Consider the following 26,570-nt stretch of genomic DNA (forward strand, 5'->3'; position numbering starts at 1 on the left):
CAAGCATAAACTAAATCACTTGCAATATTGAGTAGTTGAGGTAGCGGACAGTGGATTTCAAGAATAAAGTATTGAGGGCAAAGACAGAGCCGCTTAGGTGGAGTTTGAGTCTTCACTACGCTTTAAAGCTCCTTAAGCAGCACACAGGGTCACAGATAGTGGATGATCTACGCGGGCGAAGTACACCAGATTCCACTACGTCGTTTGGAACATATCTCTGCTTCGAGGCCAATACGGCAGAACTAAAGCGTATAGATAGCCAAGGTTGTTGACAACACTTACTAGCACCACAGCTGCGGAACAAAATCAAGGGCTCGGGAAACAATGCAAGGAAGCAGTTCGAGACCGACATTTTAAAATTACTTCAGTGAATTAATGAATATAAGGGCGTTATACAAAACGCCATGATTAAACTGGGAAGTTGATAACATTGTTACCGTGTCCTACTATCGTTATAGTAAGTGGTATATTATTGGAATTTACTGGTGTAATGTGTGTTCTAACTTGGCCTTGGTGGGAGAAGAGGCTGAACCATGTCTTGTACGATCGTGCCTTACAGCGGTGTGAATATATTCAGACTCATTTTCAGTGCTTTGCGGCCGTTTAAACTTTCAGTTCAGTACACATGTTAGTCCAAACAGATTCTGGTGGTATGCAAACTATGCAAGCATCAAGAATAATCAATACCTACACTACGTGTTGGCAGCTGTAATGTTACCTACGGCTGTGCGAGTAAAACGGAGTTACTACACATGGTTTTCCGAATTTTCTTCACCAAAGGAGACGCAATAATTATCCAGAATTCTATTGAAGAATAGCTGCTTAAATGTAATTTTGTTGTAGATCTCCTCAGTGTAACGAATCAACTTACTCAATAAAGCCAAGTCTTTCAGTCAATTTGTTGTCGGAGAGGTTCCTTTGGCAGCATGCTAATCAGATAGCTCAGTTTTAGGAATCATATATAACCGCTTCCTAGACGAAAGATGCGTACCAAAACACTGAAAAAGTACAAAGGTAACACCAAGAGACAAGTAGGGATATAAAAGTAATCCACTAAATTATGGACATATCGTCGACATTGATCTGCAAAAGTATTTTGAAATGTGCGCTGTGTTCCATCATTAGAAAGCCACTGGAAGAAAACTGTTATTGTCGTACAACGATCACCCAGAAAATATAGTTCTTGTTAAACACCTGGCTCTTTGTTCAAGTTGATTCCAAATTCCATGATAAATTTCCAGGAGAAATTTGAGCCTGTCTCTGAGATATTTTGCAGGTGGTGATGTTTTCCATCTAGTAACATCATCAGAAGATCAAAATTAGTTGCAGAATTATTGGACACGACATCTGTATGGTGCGAAAAGACACATTTGACCCTCCACAAAAAAAAAAAAAAAAAATTCACATTCTCCAAATGGGTAGTAAAATTACGTTAAATTCATTCAGATGTATCTGCAAGTCTTCCTAGTACAGATCGGAATCTTCCTTCTTTCCTTTCTCTGTCAGATCTCTTCTATCAAACTTCAGGCCCACTATGATCTTGACTGGAGACATAAATGCAAGAATAGGTAAAGAACCCTGAAACATCCCCTTAGAAAAATTAATGAATTACTATGCTGGTAAACCTCTACATTATATTATTTTCAAACAGCTGAGCAAAACTGAACGTACTCAGACATTTCTCTCTTTCCTTTTTCTGATCATCACTAAACTGACACACAATATTTTTTTAGCGCAACGCAATCTGACTTTCAATAATCGCTACAAAAGAATGGCACTGACTGACAATAACCTATACCTTCCATGAATCACTTACCTCACAAAAATGTTCGTTACTCGAACTACTGCAATACAGCGAGCGCCAATACTGCCAGCTAAATAAAAGATTCTAACTACTGAAGGCACTAACTACTGATAGGCATAGTTAGCAAATGAAAGTTTTTGATAGAGAACAAACAATGTATTTACCTTAATAGTGTTCATGACATCCAGTCTTACAAGTTTACTCTTTCTGATGGACATACGTCCAGATCATCCGCTCTCAAAACTCCGCCATCTCTCTCCCCCCATCCACCACTGCTGTCGGCTCACCTCCAACTGCGCAACGCTACACGCTGTGCACATCCAGCTGCTGACCACTACAATAGTGAATATTCAAACAATGCCAACCAGCCACAAACTGCACACAGCACAGCCAGTGATTTTCACACAGAGCGCTACGTGGCGTTACCAACATAAAAACCTAAACAGCCTACTTACAGCTCATACACCAGTTGATCGGAAGCAATGGAGAAGATGCCATTAATAACAACTAAATACATTTGAGAAAATTTGTTAGTTTCAACGAATATATTTATTACTTCAACCACAATAGTCCAAGTACGTAATTCTGACTGGGGAGAAATCATGTATGGTGTTCCTCAAGGCTCAGTCTTAGGTCCACTATTGTTCTCATATATATAAATGATCTTCCGTCTAATATACAACATGAATTAGTTCTTTTGTAGATGACACTATTATTTCCACCAATCCAAGCATACATACAGAAACAGAAGAAATGGTATACAAAATTCTTAAAAGAATCAGGACTGGTTTTCTGTGAACGGACTCGCCCTCAATTTTCAAAAGACAGAACATATTCAGTTCTGCACATCTAGGTATACTACACCAGTGATAAGTGTAACATAAGGTAAGGAAGTGATAAACATGCGTAAACTTAAAATTGCTTATACATTCATATTGAAAACTATTTAAACGGCAGAAAGCACATTTTGGAACTCGTAAAACAACTCAGTTCAGCCACAGTAACACTTAGAATCAAGTACATCCAGGAGAGGGACATGTAAGTAAGTGGGCAAATTTTTCGTTTTCATTCAATAATGTCATATCCAATAATGTTCTGGGGTAACTTATTTTTAAGAAAGGAGCCCTCAGTGCCCAAAAACGTACTGTCAAAATAATATGTGGTGCTCACCCACGAACATCCTATAGACATGTGTTTAAGGAGTTGGGAATTCTGAGTACTGCTGCACAGTATATTTATACCCTCACAAAGGTTATTGTAAATAATTTGCTGCAGTTCAAAAGAATCAATGAGGTGCAAATTACAATACCAGAAGGAAAGATGACACTTATTACTTCACATTAGGATTGTCTTTAGCACAAAAATTGGTGCACAATGCTACAACATAAATTTTTGATCACTTACCCTGCGAGATAAAAACGTTTCACACACAGCAAAGTAAAATTTGAAAACAAACAGTGGAAGTTTCCTATTGACAACTCCTTCTGTTCAGCAGAAAAATTTCTATCATTGCAGTGTGTGAAAGCTGGTGTGGTGTTGATATAAATTGACTCGTTACGATCTATAGTTCAAAATAACCCATGAAACATGTAACTTACTAACAGTTCTCGGATTTAGAATGCTCCATCTACACAACATGTGTTGGCATATGGACTACATACCAGAAGAATGGAGGTGAGCTAAAGTTATTTCACTGTTTAAAAAAGGAGATAGATGTTCTCCCTCGATGAACAAGTTTTCTGAAGCCGTCGCGGAAGAAGTTCACTCCGTTTCCGCAACCACAGTCTCACAGTTCTCTCAAAGTCTTCATCAGAAGCATAATCATGTCCCCGCAGATCGTCTTTCATCATCGAGAACAGATGGAGGTCAGACGGTGCTAAATCTAGATTGTGTAGAGGATGCCGTACGGTTGTGAAGTTCTGCTGTGGTGGCACTTGAAGTGTGCGGTTTGGCATTGTCATGCCGCAGGAAAGCAAAGCAATAATGTGACCCATGCGTTCTTGTCAAATGCCGATTGTGCTTTCATTTTCTCTCTGAGTGATACGACGATCGTCCTGAATCAATCTGTCAATAGTTTGCTTGTGAAACTCGGTGGTTGCTGTCACTGGGTCCAACACTTTATTTGTCACGCAGGCCAGATGTTCCCGCCTCACCATCTTTAAAATTACCCGCCCAACGACGCACAGTACTCATATCAACGCAATCACCATAAACTTCTTTCATTCTCTGATGAATCTCCTTTCGGGCGACACCTTCTGGCTTAAAGAACTCAATGACTGCACGTTGCTTAAATCGCGCTGACCGACCGTCTGCTCAGATTTCCATACTTTACACTGTAGCAACCCAACGTTTATATGCTAAGGTTTCCCGCCAACTGGAGCTGTAGAGAAGAGGTTACGGAACAAGCTAGTACCTAACGCATACCAATGCGGCCAACTGTTGAAGAGTTACGAAGGAAAAGGCATTTCTATTCAGTCAACCCTTGAAATTAATAAAAATCTTCGAAGAACTTCTGATTTAATTTTCTTTGAACAGCAAGCAGGCTTCCGGAGAGGAAGATGGTGTGCTGACTGTGGTTTCACTCTGGAACAAATTATACAAAAAAGACGAGATTTCAATTTGCAAAAAAGACGAGAATTCAATTTGAAGACAAGTGTAGCATTTATTGACTTTGAGAATGCATTTAATCACATCTACAGAAAAAAATCTGGTTTTAGTAATGGAGAAAAGAGGTTACCCCAGATACCCCATAAAAGTATGCCAAAATTTATACAAAGAAACACCGAAATAAAAATAGATCTGGGTAAAGAGCTGGAACCAAACGTACAGATAAACCAAGGAGTAAAGCAAGCATATAGTACGTCACCTACACTGTTCAACATGATCTACCTGGTCAGGGAATGGATGATGGACGGAATACCTCAAGGTTTAAGAATTACGTCAGGAAAATTTCTAAATACAATCCTTTTTGCCGACTACCAGGAAATCATGCAGGACAGCAAAGGGGTGCGTAGATTACACAACACAAGCCTAAGTTTTAATCTAAAGATATTAACAAGAAAAACAATGACCTTTGTAGGAAAGTACTCTATAAAAAAAGCACTCCGTCTGCAGGCCACAAGTGGCCCCATCGGGATCATCCGACCGCCGTGTCGTACTCAGTTGAGGATGTGGGTAGGAGGGGCGTGTGGTCAGCACACCGCTCTCCTGGTCGTTATGATGGTTTTCTGTGACCGGAGCCGCTACTGTTCGGTCGAGTAGCTCCTCACTTGGCATCACGAGGCTGAGTGCGTCCACGAAAAATGGCAACAGCACATGGCGGCCCGGATGGTCACCCATCCAAGTGCCGACCACGCCCGACAGCGCTTAACTTCGGTAATCTGACGGGAACCGGTGTATCCACTGCGGCAATGCCGTTGCCCAAAGTACTCTATAAGGACAAATATAATCGTCAATAAGATAATAAAGAACAGATTTCCCATTTCCATCATCTACGATGTGACATAACTTTTGAGGAAGAGAAAGATGTAAATAAAAAGATTATTACATATCGACTCATATGCGGTACGATAAGATGAACGTTGAAGGATAAAACTAGAAGAGAAAACCAAGTGAAATGTTATAAAGTCATCGTACTACGTACAGTACTCTATGAAGCAGAAAGCTGTACCTTACGAGCAAAAGATCTAAGACAACTTGGAACATCAGAGATGAAGTTTCCTAGATCAGTGAGTGGTTGCACAATAGAAGACAGAATAGACAGAATAAGAAATGTAATGAAAGAACTGGGGGCACTGGCAAAGTAATCCAACGAAAGCATGTTTGAAAAGAAAGTGTACTGCATATGTCTTCTCAGAGAGTCCCTCGACAAACAATGGAATACAGTCCTGCACGAAGAAGAAGCGGGGGAAGGTCGAGGAAGAGATGGTGAATCTGGATCAGGCTCAAATGGTTCAAAGGGCTCTGAGCACTATGGGACTTAACATCTGAGGTCATCAGTCCCCTTGCACTTAGAACTACTTAAACCTAACTAACCTGAGGACGTCACACACGTCCATGCCCGAGGCAGGATTCGAACCTGCGACCGTAGCGGTCACGCGATTCCAGACTGTAGCCCCTAGAACCGCTCAGCCACTCCGGCCGGCTCTGTTTCAGGAGTTAATGACGACACCTAATCCTCGATTGGCAGAAGGAGACGAAGAATAATAAGAATAATTCCGTCTAATTTTGGTTACAAAGAAAATTATTACGCCGAAGTCACCACGATTGATGATGGCCACTGGACACTATAAAAGGGGAGACATGGTTCTTAATAGGATGTATGACCACCGCGGACGGGATTGCATGCTATGCAACGTAATCACACGCCGAGCAGAGGGTTCGTATTCACTTGTTGTGGTAAGTAGTTCGCCGCGCGGGATTAGCCGAGCGGTCTAGGGCGCTGCTGTCATGGACTGTGCGGCTGGTCCCGGCGGAGGTTCGAGTCCTACCTCGGGCATGGGTGTGTGTGTTTGTCCTTAGGATAATTTAGGTTAAGTAGTGTGTAAGCTTAGGGACTGATGACCTTAGTAGTTAAGTCCCATCAGATTTCACACACATTTGAACATTATTTTTGGTAAGTAGTTGGTGAATGTGGACGTGTTACAAAATGGTTCAAATGGCTCTGAGCACTATGGGACTTAACATCTATGGTCATCAGTCCCCTAGAACTTAGAACTACTTAAACCTAACTAACCTAAGGACATCACACACATCCATGCCCGAGGCAGGATTCGAACCTGCGACCGTAGCAGTCGCGCGGTTCCGGACTGAGCGCCTAGAACCGCTAGACCACCGCGGCCGGCGACGTGTTACAGTACCTCTTCCCAGCGCATCCCAAAAGTGCTCGGTGGGATTTAAATCGTGGAAACACACAGGGAAGCCCATTCGCCGAATCTCCTGGACCATCAAAACGATGATATTCGGCAATAATCCTGGGTGCTTTACGTACACTCATATGGCGAGGGCTAGGAACTCGTAATGCGCGCGGGAACATTTTCGGAAACGATAATGTTGGTGGTGCAGCTGTTTTAGAGTGGGCAGGCATAATGTTACGTAGGCGTTCTGACCTCAAAATCTTTGAAAACGGTTGACTGAACGATCAACGTTATTGTTTCCAGGGGTGAATTAAGCCCTGACTTTATCTTTATGGATGGCTAAGCGCAATCACAAGTGGAAGATGTCTAGGAACGAGAGGATGTCCATATGCTCCAATTGTCACCAACAGTTGTCGAACGCGCTGGTGCAGGAATGATACGCCCTAATACAAGTCCTTCTGTTCAATAGCACCGTATTGACAACCATGTCCTACCTTTTATAGTGTTGGGGGAAATATTATAAATCGCAGTGACTTCAGTCTAATTATTATCTTCTATAAAAGTGTCATTTCTATCGATGTCATGGCATACTTTTATCAGTTACCATCTCTACTATATTAAAGCAGTTCTTTCTATCTATGGTCCAAGTTCTATAGAACTATTTTACTTGGCAGTGGCACATCATACGAAAGTGACTTCCATCCGTAAGTTTTCACAGAAGCGTAGATTTTACAAATAATTCTGTGGTAGACGTGAATACAGATCACCATCTTTCCTGTTTCCTTGTTTTTTGCTACCACCTGTCGATGTAGCTTATGAGGGTCTGAAAATAAGCGAAATTTACTCTAAAAGTAGACCGCTTAGTCTGTGGGGAAAAAAAAGAAAATCGGCCACGGTTAGGCAGAAACTGCCAACAAATTCGTAGCTGTGCACATAGATTTATGGACCACTGCTATAAAGTATTTTTGGAACACATTAAAGTTTAGAGCCCTTGACGTGTGGTTTAAAATGCTTAACTGATGAACGACCACAGGCAGTTAAGGCCGATTTATGAACCTCCGTTGATGTTTTACTGCTGCCTCAGACGTGACTGTCTAGGGAAGGATACCGCCACCAGATCACCTATTATGCTCGCGTTTCGCACTACTGTAGTAGATACTTAGGTCTAGTAAATAGTTTAACAAGCCTGTTGAATACCATGCGAGAGCGCCAGTAGTCGAGCAGCGGCGTTAGTGGAACTCGCTAAGGAAACGGAATAAAAGTCTATCCATATTTCGTTTGAATCTCGTCACTTTTCCACATCTATACCACTACTGTGCAATTCACACTTAAGTGCCTAGTAGAAGGATTCTTACAGCCACCTACAGAAAATTTCTCTGCCATTCCACTCTCTAATAGAGCGTCGGGAAAAATTAACGTTTTAATCTTCCTGTACAAGTGGGATACGAAAATACTAAGGAATGACGAGATACGCTTGAAGTTTTCTAAGGCTATAGATGAGGAATATCTCAGTAGGCAGTACAGTTGAAGAGGAATGGACATCACTAAAAAGAGTCACCACAGATGTTGGGAAGGAAAACATAGGTACAAGGAAGGTAACTGCGGAGAAATTATGGGTAACAGAAGAAATATTTCAATTGATCTATGAAAGGAAGAACTACAAAAATGTTTCGAGGAACTCAGGAAATGCCGGCCGCTGTGGCCGTGCGGTTCAAGGCGCTTTAGTCTTGAACCGCGTGACCGCTACGGTCGCAGATGTTAAGTCCCATAGTGCTCAGAGCCATTTGAACCATTTAGCCAACACAGGAATACAAGACGCTGAGGAATGAAATAAACAGGAAGTGCAGGGAAATTAAGACGAAATGGCTGCAGGAAAAATGTGAAGGCATCAAAAAGAAATGATTATCGGAAGGACAGATTCAGCATACAGGGAAGTCAAAACAACCTTCGGTGACAGTAAGAGCAAGGGTGGTAACATTAAGAGTGCTACGGAAATTCCACTGTTAAATTCAGAGGAGAGAGCGGATAGGTGGAAAGAATATATTGCAAGGCTCTGAGGGGAAGATTTGTCTGATGTGATAGAAAAAGAAACTGGAGTCGATTTAGAAGAGAGAGTGGATTCAGTATTGGCATTTAAAAGAGTTTTGGAGGACTTAAGTTTAGATAAGGCAGAAAGATAGATAACATTCCATCAGAATTTCTAAAATCATGGGGGGGAGTGGCAACAAAACGGCTATTCACGTTGGTGTGTAGAATGTATGAGTCTGGCCACATACCATCTGACTTTCGGGAAAGCGTCATCCGCACAATTCCGAAGACGGCAAGAGCTGACAAGTGCGAGAATTATCGCACACTCAATTGAACAGCTCGTGCATTCAAGTTGTTTACAAGAATAATATACAGGAGAATGGAAAAGAAAATTGAGAATGCCCTCGATGACGGTCAGTTTGGCTCTAGGAAAAGTAAAGGCACGAGAGAGACAATTCTGACGTTGCAGTTAATAGCTGAAGCAGGACTAAAGCAAAATCACGACACGTTCATAGGATTTGTCGACCTGGAAAAAGCGTTCGACAATTTAAAATGGGGCAAGATGTTCGGAATTCTGAAAAAAGTCGGGGTAAACTATAAGGAGGGACAGGTCATATACAATATCTACAACAGCCAAGAGGGAATAACATGAGTGGACGACCAAGTGCTCGTATTAAAAAGCGTGTAAGACAAGAATGTAGCCTTTCGCTCCTATTGTTCGGTCGGCCCCAAGGTGTCATATTGTTGCAAATGTGACAGCGCTCGTGTGTGGTCTGGCATTGTGGTGCTGAAGGACAAGTTGCTTCATGTGTGGACGAACTCTTCGAAGTCTTAAGCCCATAACAGCTCGTTTTTCCTGACGCACCAACATAGTTACGTTACACATCGTCATGTTATACGCTACAATTCGGAGCCCTCTGGCGACAGCAGGCTGCAAATATGTAGACACGAGAATAAAGACGTAGAATGTTAATAACGTTTATTTTATTTAAAAAGTTTTAAAAGTTTTCATGTAAAAAAATCAGAAGCATTACTTTTCAGTATGCACTCGTACAATAAAAGGGAACATCCCAGCAAAAGCAAGAATTACACAGATACAATGTGGTATCGAGTGATTCATAACCGTGAGACCGGCATCGATACAGTCAGTTTAGAAGAGAGAAAAGCTCCCGAGTCATGCGACGGTGGGTGGATGAGTGGCTGGTAATGACTGACAATAATCTCCATTTAGTCAAGCTCATGAAGCGTGTGTGGTGTACTTCCTTCCAACCACGTAGATGGGACAATGGTCTCCTCACTCGTCTTCGGATAGGCCACAGTCCTGTGACGCATGGCTTCCTGCTCCGGCGAGAGGACCCTCCAATGTGTGGTACTTGTGGCGTCCAGGTCACTGTGCCCCACGTTTTATTGGACTGCGTTTTATTTTCTGACCAGTTGGCAGCGGCTGACTTGCAGGCGGATCTGCCATCTCTTTTAGGAAATACTCAAACTAATGTGGTTAAAGTTTCAAAGTTCTGTGACTTGCCCAATGTTTTTACCAAGATTTTAGGGGGAGGGTCTTAATTTGTTCACAGGGTGACTGGCTCGCCCATATTTTACGTAAGTGGACAGCCAGTAACAATTTCCTCTGGCACCCCTGACGCTCCTTTCTCGTTTTCCTACGTTTCATCTTCTTGTACAGCATTTTTCATCCTTTCCCGCTTTCTTTGCGTGTATGCTTCTATGTTACTAAATTTGTCCACATTCGCTTCTTTTAATGTATGTCAGGGCGCTGATGACCTCGACGGTGAGCGCTCGTAAGCCCGAACACACACACATACAGGAAAATCCTTCTTTGGGACACTCTTCGACTGGCTTGAATATCGCTTATGCCGTCAGAGGGCTGATCCTTCGTGTGTATTTCTGCGCTTTGTCGTTTAGTGATAGTTTCGTACTGAGAACACCAAACTTCGTCATCCGTAATGATTTATTCCAGAAAAAAATTGACCGTGTTTTGTATTTCAGGAAAGCCGCGGCAGGCTTCCACGCTTTGTTGTTTCTGTTCGGTAGCCAAAGTGCGCGGGGCAAACGCTGAACACACTTTTTTTCCTCTTCAAACCATTCTGCAAAATGTCTTGACCACCTTTATTTAGGGATGTTACTCCATTGTGATTCCTGATACAATAATGTTGACACACTAGGGTCACACGTTCACTGCCTACTCGCAGGTAGCTGGTTGTATGCTCATTTATTGTGTACGGTTGTAAGAGTTCGAGCTGTCACCGCAGTTACCTTGCTGACGTCGCTTACACACCAGGAAAAAAATAAGTCTCGGAACTTTTTGGACTGATGGGTTATATTCGGAAAACCATTGTACAGTGTACGGCGAAGGGAATATCACATCAATAGTATCAATTTCCTTGAGGACGGTGCATGATCGTAGCCGTGAGCAAATAAATACCACTAGAGCTGCAGAACATTGCCGACACTGGTGATCGTGATCTTAGAGACAAATCTTATCGGACGATTTGGTATTCCAAAATAAAAACTTTTATTACTTCTTCTCCAGCAGGAGAGTAGACGCCTCCGTTGTCTAGTAATTAGCTTATTGGTTTCTCCGCAGTTGGATGATGCTGATTTTGTGAATGTGGTAGATTTATTGTAAATTCGCTACATTTGCTTAATTAGGACTTCATTAAGTCCACATGGCCTGTTTTCGGCCTTAGTATTTGTCCTTTATCAAGTATAAAGCTGCCAAATATTAATACATAATATGATGGAGATATAGATACTATTTTTAATAGTGGAAGATGACAGAAAATGCTTATATTTGTACAGTACATGTGCAAAAGGGATATACAGCTCGCACAAACTGCGCTATGCTGTACAGAATCAACATCAAATGATAAAAATATGTCAGGTGAATTTAAAATGTTTGACGTCCAATTACGCGATTAGAGAAATGAGCGTGCCGTAATTATAAAAATGTTACAATACGATACATTAAAACTCTTCACATGGTTTCACTTAAAAAGGGTTTCCTGACGTGTTTCAGATAAACTGCTAAATGTAAACGATAAAAAAGTAAAAGCTAAATAAGTATCGTCACTGGCCACAAATATGGAATCCCATGTTCGGTACCTGGTGGTCATCTCTCTCTTTTCTTTGATGGAATCGTGTAGAACTGGATCTACTCTACCTCCGAAGACCAAATGAGAAGCCGCTTTATGATGCAACTGCCGCGCGGGAATAGCCGAGCGGTCTTGGGCGGTGCAGTCATGGGCTGTGCGTCTGGTCCCGGCGGAGGTTCGAGTCCTCCCTTGGGCATAGGTGTGTGTGTGTTCGTCCTTAGGATGATTTAGATTAAGTAGTGTGTAAGCTTCGGGACGACTGATGACCTTAGCAGTTAAGTCCCATAAGATTTCACACACGTTTGTACGTTTGTACGTATGTATGATGTAACTAGGAGAAATGGAACTCAAGCCGTCAAACTGGAGTGAATAAGAAAGGGCCCAAGTACATTAATTTATTTAGATGAAGTGTGTTCAGTGTAGTGGAACCGGGAGCGTACTGACAAGCTGGAGTGGGAAATGACCTGATCAGGAAAATAAATTAATGAAACCGGTATTTGTCGAAATGAATCGATGGCGATTTTCAACGTTTTATGTATTTCACTCCCAACATGTTAACTAAAACATTTATGACTAAGAAGTTTCAGAGTCGAAAATAATATTTACTCTTGGATACTGAATATCGTGCTGAGACCACATGTGCTTCATTTCAAAATCTCGACCAACAAATCATTGTTAATAAGGAACAGTACGTGTGAATAAATGTATTATCCATCTCAGTTACGTGGATTCAGATGTAAGTGGCACTTACTTTAAATCACTTACTGGTCCGCCTTGCTTACTGTGAACAGAAACTACCCCAGAATACCGTAGCGAACTATAACGAACAAAAGTATGCGAAACACTGTCAGACAAAGAAAATTAACTACCCAGAAGCGGAGAAGAAAACGAAAGGAAACTTCATGGCCTGAGAGGATATGAGATTTTATTTCAGAGGCTCTAATTTATAACCAACTTGCTAATATAAACCCCCTTATGAGTATTAAGTGGCACCTCCTCTATCCTGGAATTGTGCACTGTTTCTGTTGGGAAGACATCATAAAGCCATTGTATTCTCTCCTGAGGTAATCTGGCCCACAAAGGATCTAACTGGGCCTTGGTATCCTTGATGCTGACGCTGAGATCGAGTTTGACAAATGTTCAACTGGTGACACACCTGGGGATCTTGCTGGCAACGGGAATACTTCAACATGAGGCAGACAGTTCACAGAGACACGTGCATGTGTGAATGAGCATTATTCTGTAAAAAAAATTTGACGCCATGGTATTGTCGCATTAGAGATAGCACGTGAGAACGAAGGATGTCCGTGCCGTATCTTTGTGCCGTCAGAGTTTCCCTCAGTCAACATCAGCTGTAACCCGAAATCATACCTGGTTGTCCCGCACTCTATGACGCATGGAGTGATGCAACTGTGCCTCACCAAAGAATTTGAAGAAGGGACCTCTCTCCAGTGGTCCCTAGTTCGTCGACGATGATTGTCCAGGACAGTGCAGAATGGCTGTTCATCGTTGAACATAAAACTGGCATTCTTCATCAGCAGTCCATGCTTCCCATTCAGAACACCACTCTAAATGCAGCCGTTTGTATCGTGGTGTTAACGGCAGCTCACGTATGGGACGGTAATATCCAAAACCGGCTGCCGCTAGTCTCCAGCAACTAGTGCTGCATGACAGAATGTTGTAGGGAGTCCATGACTTGTCCTACGTTGGCAGCCGAAAATGTGAAGGGTTCATGACATGCCTTGTGAACAGTTCGAGGATCGTTCACTGGGGCCCACCAGAATCTCGACAAGAAGTATGCCTGCCCTCATCTTTTCATGCACTCCAGCATTCGATCACAGTCACATTATACCGCACCACAAGTCTGGATGTTACACGATTCAACCAGCCCGCCAAATGTCACCTTTACAGCTCTGGCACCTGCTTGTAATGCTGTCTCACACTAGTTCCTAGCGTCCTTCTCTCTTGGTTACTCAACATCTGGCGCCGTTCATGCCACTTCTAAACCCTACCGCACCTGGTAACAACACCAAACACGAACAACACTAATTTATTCTGATGGCCGTTCTGAGTGTCACAGAGAATTGCAGCTCTTATAATTTGTAAACATGTCGATGATATTTACATGTGCGAAGTTTCATTGACGTCCGATCACATCTTCTGAGTGCTTCACTTTTGTTGCCAGGTAATATTATTTGTGTTTTGAAAAATGAAGAAACCGAGTTGTTAATTCACAACATTTTGTTGTGTGCACAGGACCAGTTTCGGAACAGCTAAAGATCCATCATTTGTTGTAAAAAATGAAGTCACTTAATCAATTGAGGTCATCTTCACCCCAATGTTGTCATGGAACGAAAGGTTCCGTGTTGAAAGGATCAAAACGACCGAAATTCCATAACAACCATTATGACGTTGAACCTTTGGTTCCTTGGCAACATAGGGGTGAGAATTACCTCAGTCGATTAAGTGGCATTATTTTTTACACCAGATGATGGACCGTCCGATAAAAGATTGTGGATTAAGCAGATGTCATGCGGTTTCTTTATTTTTCAGAACCGAATTGTAGACTTGCGGCTGCCGCAAAAGAACCACTCTTTCAGTATTCTTTGCCTCTTCACTTTATTCCTAAAGTGAGGTGTTATTCTTCTGGTAATGTTCCTATACCAAGACATTTCACGAGATCGATAGTACCATAGTCTCCGTTTTACGTTTTCATATACATCTACATCCACACTGAAGAGCCAAAGAAACTGGTAAACCCGCCTAATATCATGTAGGGTCCCTGTCAGCAAGCAGGAGTGCGGCAACACCACATGGCATTGATTCGACTAATGTCTGAAGTAGTACTTGAGGGAACTGGAACAATGAATCTTGTAGAGCTGCCCACAAATCCGTAACGGTATAAGGGGATGAGATCTCTTCTGAAGAGCACGTTACAACGCATCTCAAATAGCTCATCTCTGGGGAATTTGGTGGGCAGCGGATGTGTTTAAACTCTGTGGTCCTGGAGCCAGTCTGTAGGATGCAGGTGATCAGACAGGATGCTTACGTACGTGTCACATGTCAATGTGTCCGCAGCTCGTGGTCTAGTGGCTGGCGTTGCTGCCTCTGGATCACGAAATCCCATTTTCGATTCCCGGCCGGGTTGGCGATTTTCTCTGGCCAGGGACTGGGTGTTTGTGTTGTCCTCATACTTTCATCATCATCGTTCGTGACAGTCGCTAGATTAGATTGTGACAAAAAAATTGGACTGTGTAACAATTGGGACTTGATATGGACCCTGATGACCGCGCACTTGAGCGCCCCACATACCAAATACCATCAACACCTGTCAGAGTCGTATCTAGATGTATCTAACTGCACACGCCCCACTCCATTACAGAGCCTTCACCAACTTGAACAGTCGCCTGCTGATATGCAGGAACCAGGGATTCATGAGGTTGTCTCGATACCCATACACGCCAATCTGCTCGACACAATTTGAAACTAGATTCGTCCGACCAGGTAACATGTTTCCAGTCATCAACAGTCCAATGTCGGTGTTGACGGGCCCAGGCGAGGCGTAAGGCTTGGTACCGTGCAGTCATCAAGGGTACACGAGTGGGCCCTTGGCTCCGAAAGCCCATATCGATGATGTTTCGTTGAGTAATTCAAATGCTGAACCTGTTGATGGCCCAGCATTCAAATCTGCATCAATTTGCGGAAGGATTGAATTTCTGTCACGTTGAACGATTCTCTTCAGTCGCCGTTGGTCCCGTTCTTGCGGGATCTTTTTCCGGCCGCAGCGATGTCGGACTTTTGATGTTTTAGCGGATGCCTGATTTTCATGGTACACTCGCGAAATGGCCGTACGAGATAATCCCTTCTGTGAGGTGCTGTGTCCCATCGCTCGTGCGCAAACTATAACAGCTCGTTAAGACTCACTTAAATCTTGATAACCTGCCATTGTTGCAGCAGTAACAGATGTAACAACTGCCACAGAGACTTGTTGTCTTATAAAAGCGTTGCCCACCGCAGCGCCGTATTTTGCCTGTTACGTATCTCTGTATTTGGCTAGGCATATCTATGCCAGTTTCTTTGACGCTTCAGTGTATGTCTAAGTGAGTACCTCATGATCCACCACACGGTGTGTGGCGAAAGAGACATCATGTACCCATGTGACTCCTCCCCTTTGCTGTCCCAATCGCGAATGCTGCGCGACAGAAACAACTGTTGAGGGAGCTCCGTTCGGGTTAAAAATCCCTCTACTCGCGAGGTATACATTTAAAGAACCAATACGTTTATTGACTCTTATAGAAAGTATGTTCTCGTAATTTTAAGAGTAACTTGCTATGTGACGGAGAACATCTTTCTTTTAGCGTCTGCTACTGAGTTGGATGATCATCTTCGTGACTCCTCTGCTCTTACTAATTGAACCGGTGACGAAAGTCACTCCTTTTCTGCAGATGTTTGTTATTTCTAGTACTTTAAATCGAAGATCTCAGACTGTGTCGCAGTACTGTAGTATTGGTTGAACGAAGTTTTCGTAAGCTACGTGCTTCGTGGATGGGATAACGCTGCCTGAGGAGGCTTCCAGTGAATCTTAATGTGCCGTCTCCCTGACCTGTGGTTAATTTTATGTACTCATTCCACTATAAATCACTCCGTACTCATAGTCTGAGAAACGTAAAGAATGTTTCTATTAGCAGTGATTGTTCGAGGATCGTCTAATAAAGTAATGACATGAGTTTTTGCTGGTATCTTAAATTTGCAAAATAAAGCTTAAAAATCAGCCTTATTAACAGAGCCTCGTGATAAACGCACATTCTGAAAGAGGTAGGTAGCAGCTTTCAAAAGTGGTCGTTTATTTGTTTCGTCTTTCGATGTGTGTGTTCGGACTGCTCTGGAACTGTACAGCGAGGAGTTAGTTCCACTGGACACATGGCAGTACAACGTTAGCACACTGAGGCGCGTTATTGTCGCTCTAAGGGCGCCATAAACGTGGTACGGGCAAAGTTCTGCTGCTACTGCAGAGGGTGAGTGCGGTCGAGATGTTTCTCTCAGGGAGATTACAGCACAAGTTACCGAACCATAGCTGAACTTCAGCGCGGAGGACGCGAAGCGAGTGAGTCTGGAAGGGGATGAGGCACCATGAAACTCTAGTGGTAGTGTCGCAGATGGATGATTCCCTGCCGCAAGCCAGCGTGTGTGGTTGACACATAACAGGAGACGTCAGCACGTGGAACAATATCAAGGGATAAGTATCCTCAATTATCTTCGAGAATGAATGTTTCAGATTGTGTGCTTTTAACCTTCTCTTTTATATCAGCGTAAAAATAATAATTTCCAACAAATCCTGCTGGTACAGTGATGAGATTCGCTTAAATAATTCTCAGTTCCTTGAGAAACAAAAATGAGATAGGCAAAAATATCTCAAAATGTGTAATAGCTATTTTCTATTTAGCTACATTCCTTCTGCGTAGGTTATTCGTTGTTTCTCGTTGGCACACCATATCTTGGGGTATGGTATTTCCGGCATTTAGCAGTAAATCCGGAGTCTTGTTTGGTTATGCATATTACACGTTCTTTTGTATTGACTTTGCCCATTGTAATAAACTTCTCAAAATAACTGCTCACAATGTGCATCGAATCGAAATATCGTAGGTCATTCCATCAACCACGTCCATCTCAAAATCGAGATATGTTTCTGCTCTCTTTACTCTGCACAACACGTGCCCACAATTTTGGTCAAAGATTCACTAAACTACACAGAAATATTTCTAGAGATTATCATCAATGGTAACACATAACGATAACTTCGTGTGTAAATTACGATTTGGATCTGGTTATTTTAAATCCACAATATTCATGCTGTTGGTAATGATTGTGAAAATCATAATAATAATAATAAGAAGAAGAAGAATTGTAAGAAAAATAGCATAGTCAAGGGAAAACACACTAAACAAGAAGATGACATATTGGATAACCACAGCGACTGCATAGAAGCGATGGAAAAAACAGATGCCTATAAATATCTAGGATACAGACAAAAAATAGGAATAGATAATACAAATATTAAAGAAGAACTAAAAGAAAAATATAGACAAAGACTAACAAACATACTGAAAACAGAATTGACAGCAAGAAACAAGACAAAAGCTATAAATACTTATGCTATACCAATATTGACCTACTCATTTGGAGTAGTGAAATGGAGTAACACAGACGTAGAAGCACTCAATACACTTACACGATCACAATGCCACAAATATAGAATTCATCACATACATTCAGCAACTGAAAGATTCACATTAAGCAGAAAGGTAGGAGGAAGGGGATTTATCGACATAAAAAACCTACATTATGGACAGGTAGACAATTTAAGAAAATTCTTTATAGAACGAGCAGAAACTAGCAAAATACACAAAGCAATCACTCATATAAATACATCGGCTACACCATTGCAATTTCATAACCACTTCTACAATCCTTTAGATCGCATAACATCAACAGATACGAAGAAAGTGAATTGGAAAAAGAAAACACTTCATGGCAAGCACCCGTATCATCTAACACAGCCACACATCGATCAAGACGCATCCAACACATGGCTAAGAAAAGGCAATATATACAGTGAGACGGAAGGATTCATGATTGCAATACAGGATCAGACAATAAACACCAGATATTACAGCAAGCATATTATTAAAGATCCCAATACCACAACAGATAAATGCAGACTTTGCAAACAACAAATAGAAACAGTAGATCACATCACAAGTGGATGTACAATACTGGCAAATACAGAATACCCCAGATGACATGACAATGTAGCAAGAATTATACATCAACAGCTTGTCTTACAACATAAACTTATAAAATAACATGTTCGCACATACAAGTATGCACCACAAAATGTACTGGAGAACGATGAATACAAATTATTCTGGAACAGAACCATTATAACAGATAAAACACCACCACATAACAAACCTGACATCATACTCACCAATAAAAAGAAGAAATTCACACAACTAATCGAAACATCCATTCCCAATACAACAAATATACAAAAGAAAACAGGAGAAAAGATTGAAAAATACATCCAACTGGCTGAGGAAGTCAAAGACATGTGGCATCAGGATAAAGTTGACATTATACCAACTATACTATCAACTACAGGAGTCATACCACACAATATCCACCAGTACATCAATGCAATACAGCTACATCCAAACTTATATACACAACTACAGAAATCTGTAATTATTGACACTTGTTCAATTACCCGAAAGTTCCTAAATGCAATGTAACATGTACCGTACAGATAAAAGGAAGTCACGCTTGATCAAGGTCCGCGTCACCTTCCATTTTTAACCAGACATAACGTCTGAGACAAGAAAGAAATAATAACAATAGTAACAACAACAGTAACAGGCACTAGTTGCCAGAGAATCTGGTGTAAGGTCTAAATCACCAAATCTAATTCGTGAAACACTTACATACACAGTATCGAAAGTGAGATTGATGGAAGAAATATCTCTTTACGAAATAAATTCGGATATTGCGACCGTAAAGTGACGTCAGCTGACATGAAAATTTGTGCCGGGACGGGGCTTGAACCTGGATCTCCCGATCACTGCGAGTAGTCGCCTTAACCACTTCGGCTAACCGAGCACACCTCCATGACTGATCCAAACTCCCGTATGTCACGATGTCACAACACGCGTGCTCTTACAGTTCGCAATCCCCGCACAGGACAGGAAAAGCGCAGGTGACTCCTGTATATAAGAGCGGCAAAACAACGGACCCAAGAAATTAAATACCAGTATGCCTAGAATCGGTTTGCTGCAAAGTTCTTGAATACATTCTCAGTTAGCATACAATGTTAGCATACAATCAACTTTCTCGAAACTGGAAATCTTATGTTCACGAATCTGCACGGTTTTAGAGAGCACTGATCGTGTGACACTCAGCTTACCCTTTTCTCACGTGATATACTGCGAACTATGGAGGAAGGGCAACATGCGGATTCCATTTCCCGAAATCATCTGACACTGTGCCCCGTTGCAGGCTATTAACGAAGGTACGAGCATATGGAGTAAGTTCACAGGTACGTGAGTGGCTTGAAAATTTCTTACGTAATACGGCCCAGTATGTTGTGCTCGGCTGGGAGTGTTGAGAGGCATGGATATCGTCAGTAGTGCCCAGGGAAGTGTTGTAGGACCGCTGTTACTCTCTATATACATAAATTATTGGCAGACAGGTTGGGCAGCAACCTGCGGTTGTTTGCTGATGATGCTGTAGCGCATGGTAAGTGGTCGAACTTGAGTGACTGTACAAGGATACGAGATGACTTAGACCAAATTTCCGTTTGGTGTGATGAATGTCAGCTAGCTCTAAATGTAGAAAAATATAAGTTAAAGCTAATGAGTGGCAAAAACAGACCAGTAATGTTCGGATACAGCATTATTAGCGTTCTGCTTCACACAGTCACGTCGTTTAAATGTCTTGATGTAACATTCCAAAACGATTTTAAATGGGACGAACATATGAGCATTGTTGCAGGGAAGGCGAATTGTCTACTTCGGATACAAGGAGATCGCATGTAGGACACTAGTGCGATCCATTCTTGAGTACTGTTCGAGTGTTTGGGATCCGTACCAGCTGGGATCAAAGGAAGAAATCGACGAAATTCACTCCTAGATTTGTTAATGGTAGGTTCGAACAAGACGCAAGTGTTACGGAGATGATTCAGCAACTCAAATGGGAATCCCTGAAGGGAAAGCGACGTTCTTTTCGAGGAACAATATAGAGAAAGTTTAGAGAACGGGGAATTTAAACGACGCTAGAGCTTCCTACAAACATTGCACGTAACGACCACGAAGATACGTGTAATTAGGGTTACACGGAGGAATATAGATAGTCGTTTTTCACACTCTATTTGCGAGTGGAACAGGAAAGAAAATGATTACTTGTGGTAATCGAGTTACTCTCCGCCACGCTTCGTACTGTGGATTGCGGATTATTTATGCAGATGCAGATGTAGATGAGTATTACATTGTCATTTTAGCCAGTCGAGGAATGAATACATCACTGATGGTTGCAATGTCTTTGTTTGTACAGTGTCTGTATCTTCAGAATACAATGTCCTTCAGACGTGCTTCGATGCCCTTCTATTTCCTACGGACACTATCTTGCCGTTATCAACATTTTAAAGGAAGAGTCATAAAGTACACAAAAATATTCCAGCGACAGTATCTGTAGAACGTATCCAATGAATTGTTTATGTATACTGAGAACTTGAGAACTTCTGCTGCACTTCCTTCGAGTATATGCTATGTTATTCTCGTTTCTGCTCCCTCTAGAATAACGTACAATGTTCTACATTTCAAAATTAATCTAGCTCCTCACACATTTAAGATCTGAGAACATGCTCCACACTGACACGTCGTAAGCACGCTCAAGTCCAAATCCGGAAGCAGGATCGTCAGTGAAATACAACAGTTGGCACTGGAAGCACGTTTGCTACGAGCATAAATGTACAGCGAAAACAAAATTGAATTCTTGGACAGAAAATTCTGTTATTCACGCAAATACTGAATGTTCCATAATGCTAGTGTTTACACAGACATCGAACATTACACCACAAACGAATTTTACAAACAAAATATAGTGCAAGAAAACTCCAGAAATGACACATGCTGAACAACTAATCGCTGGTGATCGGCTTTGAAGTGACGACCTGCAGCCCTGCAGGCACCTACGCTATCCACTAGGCCAGACTGCAAGCATCAGAGCTCGCTGAGATATACCTTGATCCTCAGTCATAATACGATACACTTGATAGTTTCGCGCTATACTTAAACTTGTGTTTGCAAGCTTTAAGGTGATATCTGAGAAATTTGTAAAACCTATTTTGATAAGGAATTATGGAAATTTCGGTGCAGGGCAATAGCATTGCGTAAAAGTCAAATTTTCGATGGAAATATGCGGAGCACACGTTACACGATGCGAAATCCGGACTAGCCGGTACATCAAGCAACCCGTCTGCGAAAAAATCAATCCGTTTTCGATGAAATTTACGTATGCCATCTGACTGCAAAACAAAATGAGTCAGATTAAAATGTTCGCCGCGAATATTCCTGATCTTTATATTTAGTCTTGCGGAAAATCACTATATCAGAACTGCTATTGCAATTACACATATGACATTCTGATCACACTGCTTGAAAATTTACAAGATAGCACAGTACTGTAATCTTGTACTGGTATTAAGCTTCTAAACTTATACTGATATTTTCACAAATAATCTCTCACAATCACTCTACCTTGCAGTGGACATGAATCTTGATGATAACTAAATTCGTTTGTATACCTGTGAGCACGAAACGCCACTAGGATAGTGATGAGACTGCCAAAAATCAAATTTTATTTGCCGTACTTGCGATGAGCAATGCAAGATAGTATTGACCAATTTTTATAAAAATGCTTCTCAGTACACAACTCGCGATACGCAAACACAATCATAAAAATAAAGAATGAAAAACCAGGAAATAATCTTAATGATGAATGAGAACAAAGGCTCCAGTTACAACTATGCTTCACTAAGTGACAGCAATGCACCTTTCCACAAAGTTCTCTCACCTAGACAAGTTAGCAAAAATATTTCTTAGTAATTTTATTGTGCAGAGTTGCTTTCTTTGACACTTCTCTCAACTATCCATTTGCTTCACTATAAAATTTCTGCAGCAAACTTTAATCTTAGTCAATGTTCTACCAATAACAATCTACACAGTTACAAATAGGAAAAGGTTGGATTACATTAAAAATCAGCTTTCTCATTCTTGCCTATGTATCATCTCGTTTCCTCAGAACATATTGTTACAAAAATAACACTGTCTCCACTACAAGGAAGGCTTCCATTCTTTTCAAACAAAGTAAATTGGTTCAAAATGGCTCTAAGCACTACGGGACTTAACTTCTGAGGTCATCAGTCCCTGGGCTTAGAACTATTTGAACCTAACTAACCTAAGGACATCACACACATCCACGCCCGAGGCAGGATTCGAACCTGCGACGGTAGCAGGCCAGCGGTTCCGGACTGAAGCGTCTAGAGCCGTTCGGTCACAACGGCTGGCAAACCAAGTAAATTGACAGACTGTCCAACACACACGGATACTCTCTAAAAAGAGATAATCTCTGTGATCAACATGTGTGGTCACAAAAACAAATTTACAGAGAATATGAGTCTATCGATGCTACAGAGGTCGAGCACGTTTGTCAAATTCACAGCTTCATTCACATTTATGGCCAAAACTAGCTGAAAACAGTCATGGCAAATAGGACAGTCTCCTTTCACACTGTCGAATGTAATCCGGAAATCTAGGCAGAGGAAATTTATCGAAAAGAGCCTTCACAATTTTTGATGCTACGTACAGCGAAATTTTCTTTTCATTGCGGATGAAAGGAGACACACATTAATAGGTACGTCCTATTGATGGAATATAACAGCACTGCGGAGTTACTGCGGTGCACGTTTTCGTTGCTGGTGACGTTTTCGGCCGTCTACCTCCCCTGCGCCTCTGCTGCTGGCCGCATCCTCCCCCGCCTCTAAAAGCCTGCTCCAGCGCTCCAGCTGTCCCCTTTGACAAATGGCGAGGCATCACGTGACCGCCACGTGGCGCCGCCCAACACTTAGCCCGTCACGCTAAGCCGTCGCTGGGCGATTTGGCTCCATCCGTGTGACAGGCACAGCAGCCGTTGCCCAGCAGCACGGCTATTGATCTGATCGTGCAAACATTTGGTTCGTACGGAACAGCAGGTCCTGTTTTATTAAGGGGGGGTAGGACGTCAAACGGGTCGACTTCGAGCAGATCACACATTTTAATTTCCAGTGTCTATACTTTTACAAATAAGTTCATAAAACTTTGTCAGCATCACCAGGAAGGATTCAGAATTCACACTCATTGCAGTGGAAGTTCGAAAACACAACAAAATAATTTTTTTTACGTGCGAAATTTCATAATTTTTTCACTTACTAATGGCTGCATTTGTTGCTATAGGTACACTTCTTCATAAGTTAGATTCTTCGATGAATTTTGCTTAGCATACATACCATACTTACAGGTGTATGAAACTCTATAATTTATTTAATTTATGAAAAAACGAATGAGCTGTTGTATTTTAAACTTCATGTTTAGAAAAAACACAAATTTTGTAGTTAATTGCCTCAATTTTTACCACAGCTTTTAATAGATTTGGAAAATTCTAGAGTTTCATACACCTTTAAGTATGGTTTGTATGCTGTGCAAAATTCATCGAAGAATCTCTCTCACTGATGGAGAAAAGTGTACATATAGCAACAAATACTGACATTAGTAAGAGAAAAAAATTATGAAATTTGACATGTAACAAAAATCATTTCGTTATGTTTTCGAACTTCCAGTGCTATGAGTGTGAATTCTGAATCCTTCCTAGTCATGCTGACGAAGTTTTATGAATTTATTTGTAAAAGTATAGACAGTGTAAATTAAAATGTCCTGTGGTGCCTCTCTTGCCCCAAGTCGGCCCGTTTGACGTCCTACCCCCCTTAAAAAGTATGTACGATGGAAGATCGCATAGCAATTATTAATAGTACAGCTATGCAGTGGAATTGTATTCACATCTGTTGGACGAATGTTATGAAAACAAACACTCCAAACCGACATTTCACGTAAGTCACATCGAATGAAAATCTGTAACGCAACCATCTGTGTGTGGTGTGCTTATAATTATGTGTATTTATATGTTAGGACAATTAATCTGTAAAAAAAAAAACGCACCACATGTTGAAAGGAAAGCATGTAAACCGTTTGAATATGATTCATAACGATTCGAAACCGGTAACTGTACCATTTGAATAAAGGAACTGAAAGTAAATTTGTGGCTCGTTGCTGTCCTAACAGTATCAACATTTGTCGTCAAATAACAGCCTCGGTCTCCAACCATGTCATGATATGAGAAAATTGCAACACAGGTATTGCTCTTTCGTATTTATTCGCCAATACCAGACCATGGTCAATAAATACATCCTTCCTGGGCGGAACGAGTGCACTTTGTCAGCATGGACGACGACATATGGAACTTTGGGTCTGGGCGTGATTCGTGCACGGATAGCCGAAGCGATTCAGGCGGCTGCATGCATAAAGCGGGAAATCTGGTTTCAAGTCCCAGTCCGACGCAAATTTCCAATGTCATCATTCTAATATAAAGCCGATGGTGGCTGATGTCCGCAGTTGCATATAAATTTTTTTTACCCTTTGGTTCAATTAATATTCAAGAATTACAAGCTAAAAATTTCCTTGCGACTCCTTGGCGATCAGCATACTACTTGTATGAATAAAGTGACTGAAGATACAAAACGAGATACGTAAGATGCAACGCGACTATTGCAGCATTGTTAGATTTCACTAAGTTTATCGACACTGTCAAACTGGATATGCTATTTATGAAGGTGAAATCAGTTCATCATTCATTTCCAGTCCTTGTCTCTTAGAATCTTATTACGATCACTATTTTTCCGTTGTATTATGTGGCTGTGAGTGAGGTATCATTCCATGTAGACACTTTGGAAAATTGCGTTGACACAGCAACAAATCGAGCAACTTCTTTTACCACGTGGTCACGGGTGCGTCCAGGCACATCGGTAACCTTCTGCGTTGATTCGAAACAGCCGCCTGGCGCATACATACCGCTCCTTACTACGAATTACGTCAGCGGTGGAGGGATATATGACCAATTGGTACCATTTCAGTATGATGTAGTGAACTGCGCAATGAGCAGAGTAACTATATTTTATCTGAAGGCCTTAATACTCCATATTAATAAACTTATATACAGGGAGAAAAGCAACGAAAGAAGGTCTGAACAGTCGATACCTCTGAGATCATACGATTCATAGAAGTTTTCACCTGACAGATGTATCATTGATATCTGTTTTCAGGCAGCTGTAATTAATGTAGCTTTGAAACGAGACGATATGTCATTTAGTGAGGACTTCCCCACAATTCATCTGGATGAAAACAGAAATATCGTTTGTCAAACGGTTCTGGGATATCTGACGTGAACTGTTTGTTTGAATCACTGTACTAATAAGTCACCACGTGTTTAGGCCACATTAACAAACACACCTAGCAGCTGCTACGGTCGCAGGTTCAAATCCTGCCTCTGGCATGGGTATGTGTGATGTCCTTAGATTAGGTTTAAGTATTTCCTAGTCTAGAGGACTGATGACATAAGATGTTAAGTCCCATAGTGCTTACAGCCATTTGAACCCATTTTTCTGAAACGGATCTCATCCTAAAACTTAATTAGGTCAAAAAGGTTCATTTACAGACATGAAATTCTAATCAAAACTTTATCACTAAATTCCTGTATATACTCCCTAAAAGCCTGTAATCAACCATGTTTATCACCATTGTGGCTGAACCAAGAGGGCTCGAAACCAATTTTGCGTCATACTAAAAAAACTGTTCGATGACAAGCTGCGGATTACGTTGGCCAATTGAAGTTGCTTTGTCCAAGTGTATTCCACAGTACGGGGGTGCGTCCCAAGTTGATAGCTGTCACTTAGTTTCTTTTGGCGGAAAACCAGAGTGTCCCAGGCATTGGGAGGCGCTTTCAGAATGTCTCCGGAGGACTGGCAGTGAACAAAAGCACGGTGGGTTGCTTGTCGAGGAGTCTGTCATCATCGCAACGACGTCGGGCAAATCTGTCCGATCTGCCACGTACCGGCCGACTGCACACAGCCGT

General features: G+C 41.6%; 1 protein-coding gene and 1 pseudogene across 2 annotated transcripts in view; one reads left to right on the forward strand and one right to left on the reverse strand.

Moving 5' to 3' along the window:
- Nucleotides 1-26,570, forward strand: part of LOC124544807 (calcium/calmodulin-dependent protein kinase kinase 1) — a 1,492,928-nt gene that overhangs the window by 1,078,079 nt on the left and 388,279 nt on the right. The window lies entirely within an intron of this gene.
- On the reverse strand, nucleotides 5,108-5,225 carry LOC124546382 (annotated as a pseudogene).

Source organism: Schistocerca americana, chromosome 8 (assembly GCF_021461395.2).
Source record: "Schistocerca americana isolate TAMUIC-IGC-003095 chromosome 8, iqSchAmer2.1, whole genome shotgun sequence".
In the NCBI taxonomy this organism is placed as follows: domain Eukaryota; kingdom Metazoa; phylum Arthropoda; class Insecta; order Orthoptera; family Acrididae; genus Schistocerca; species Schistocerca americana.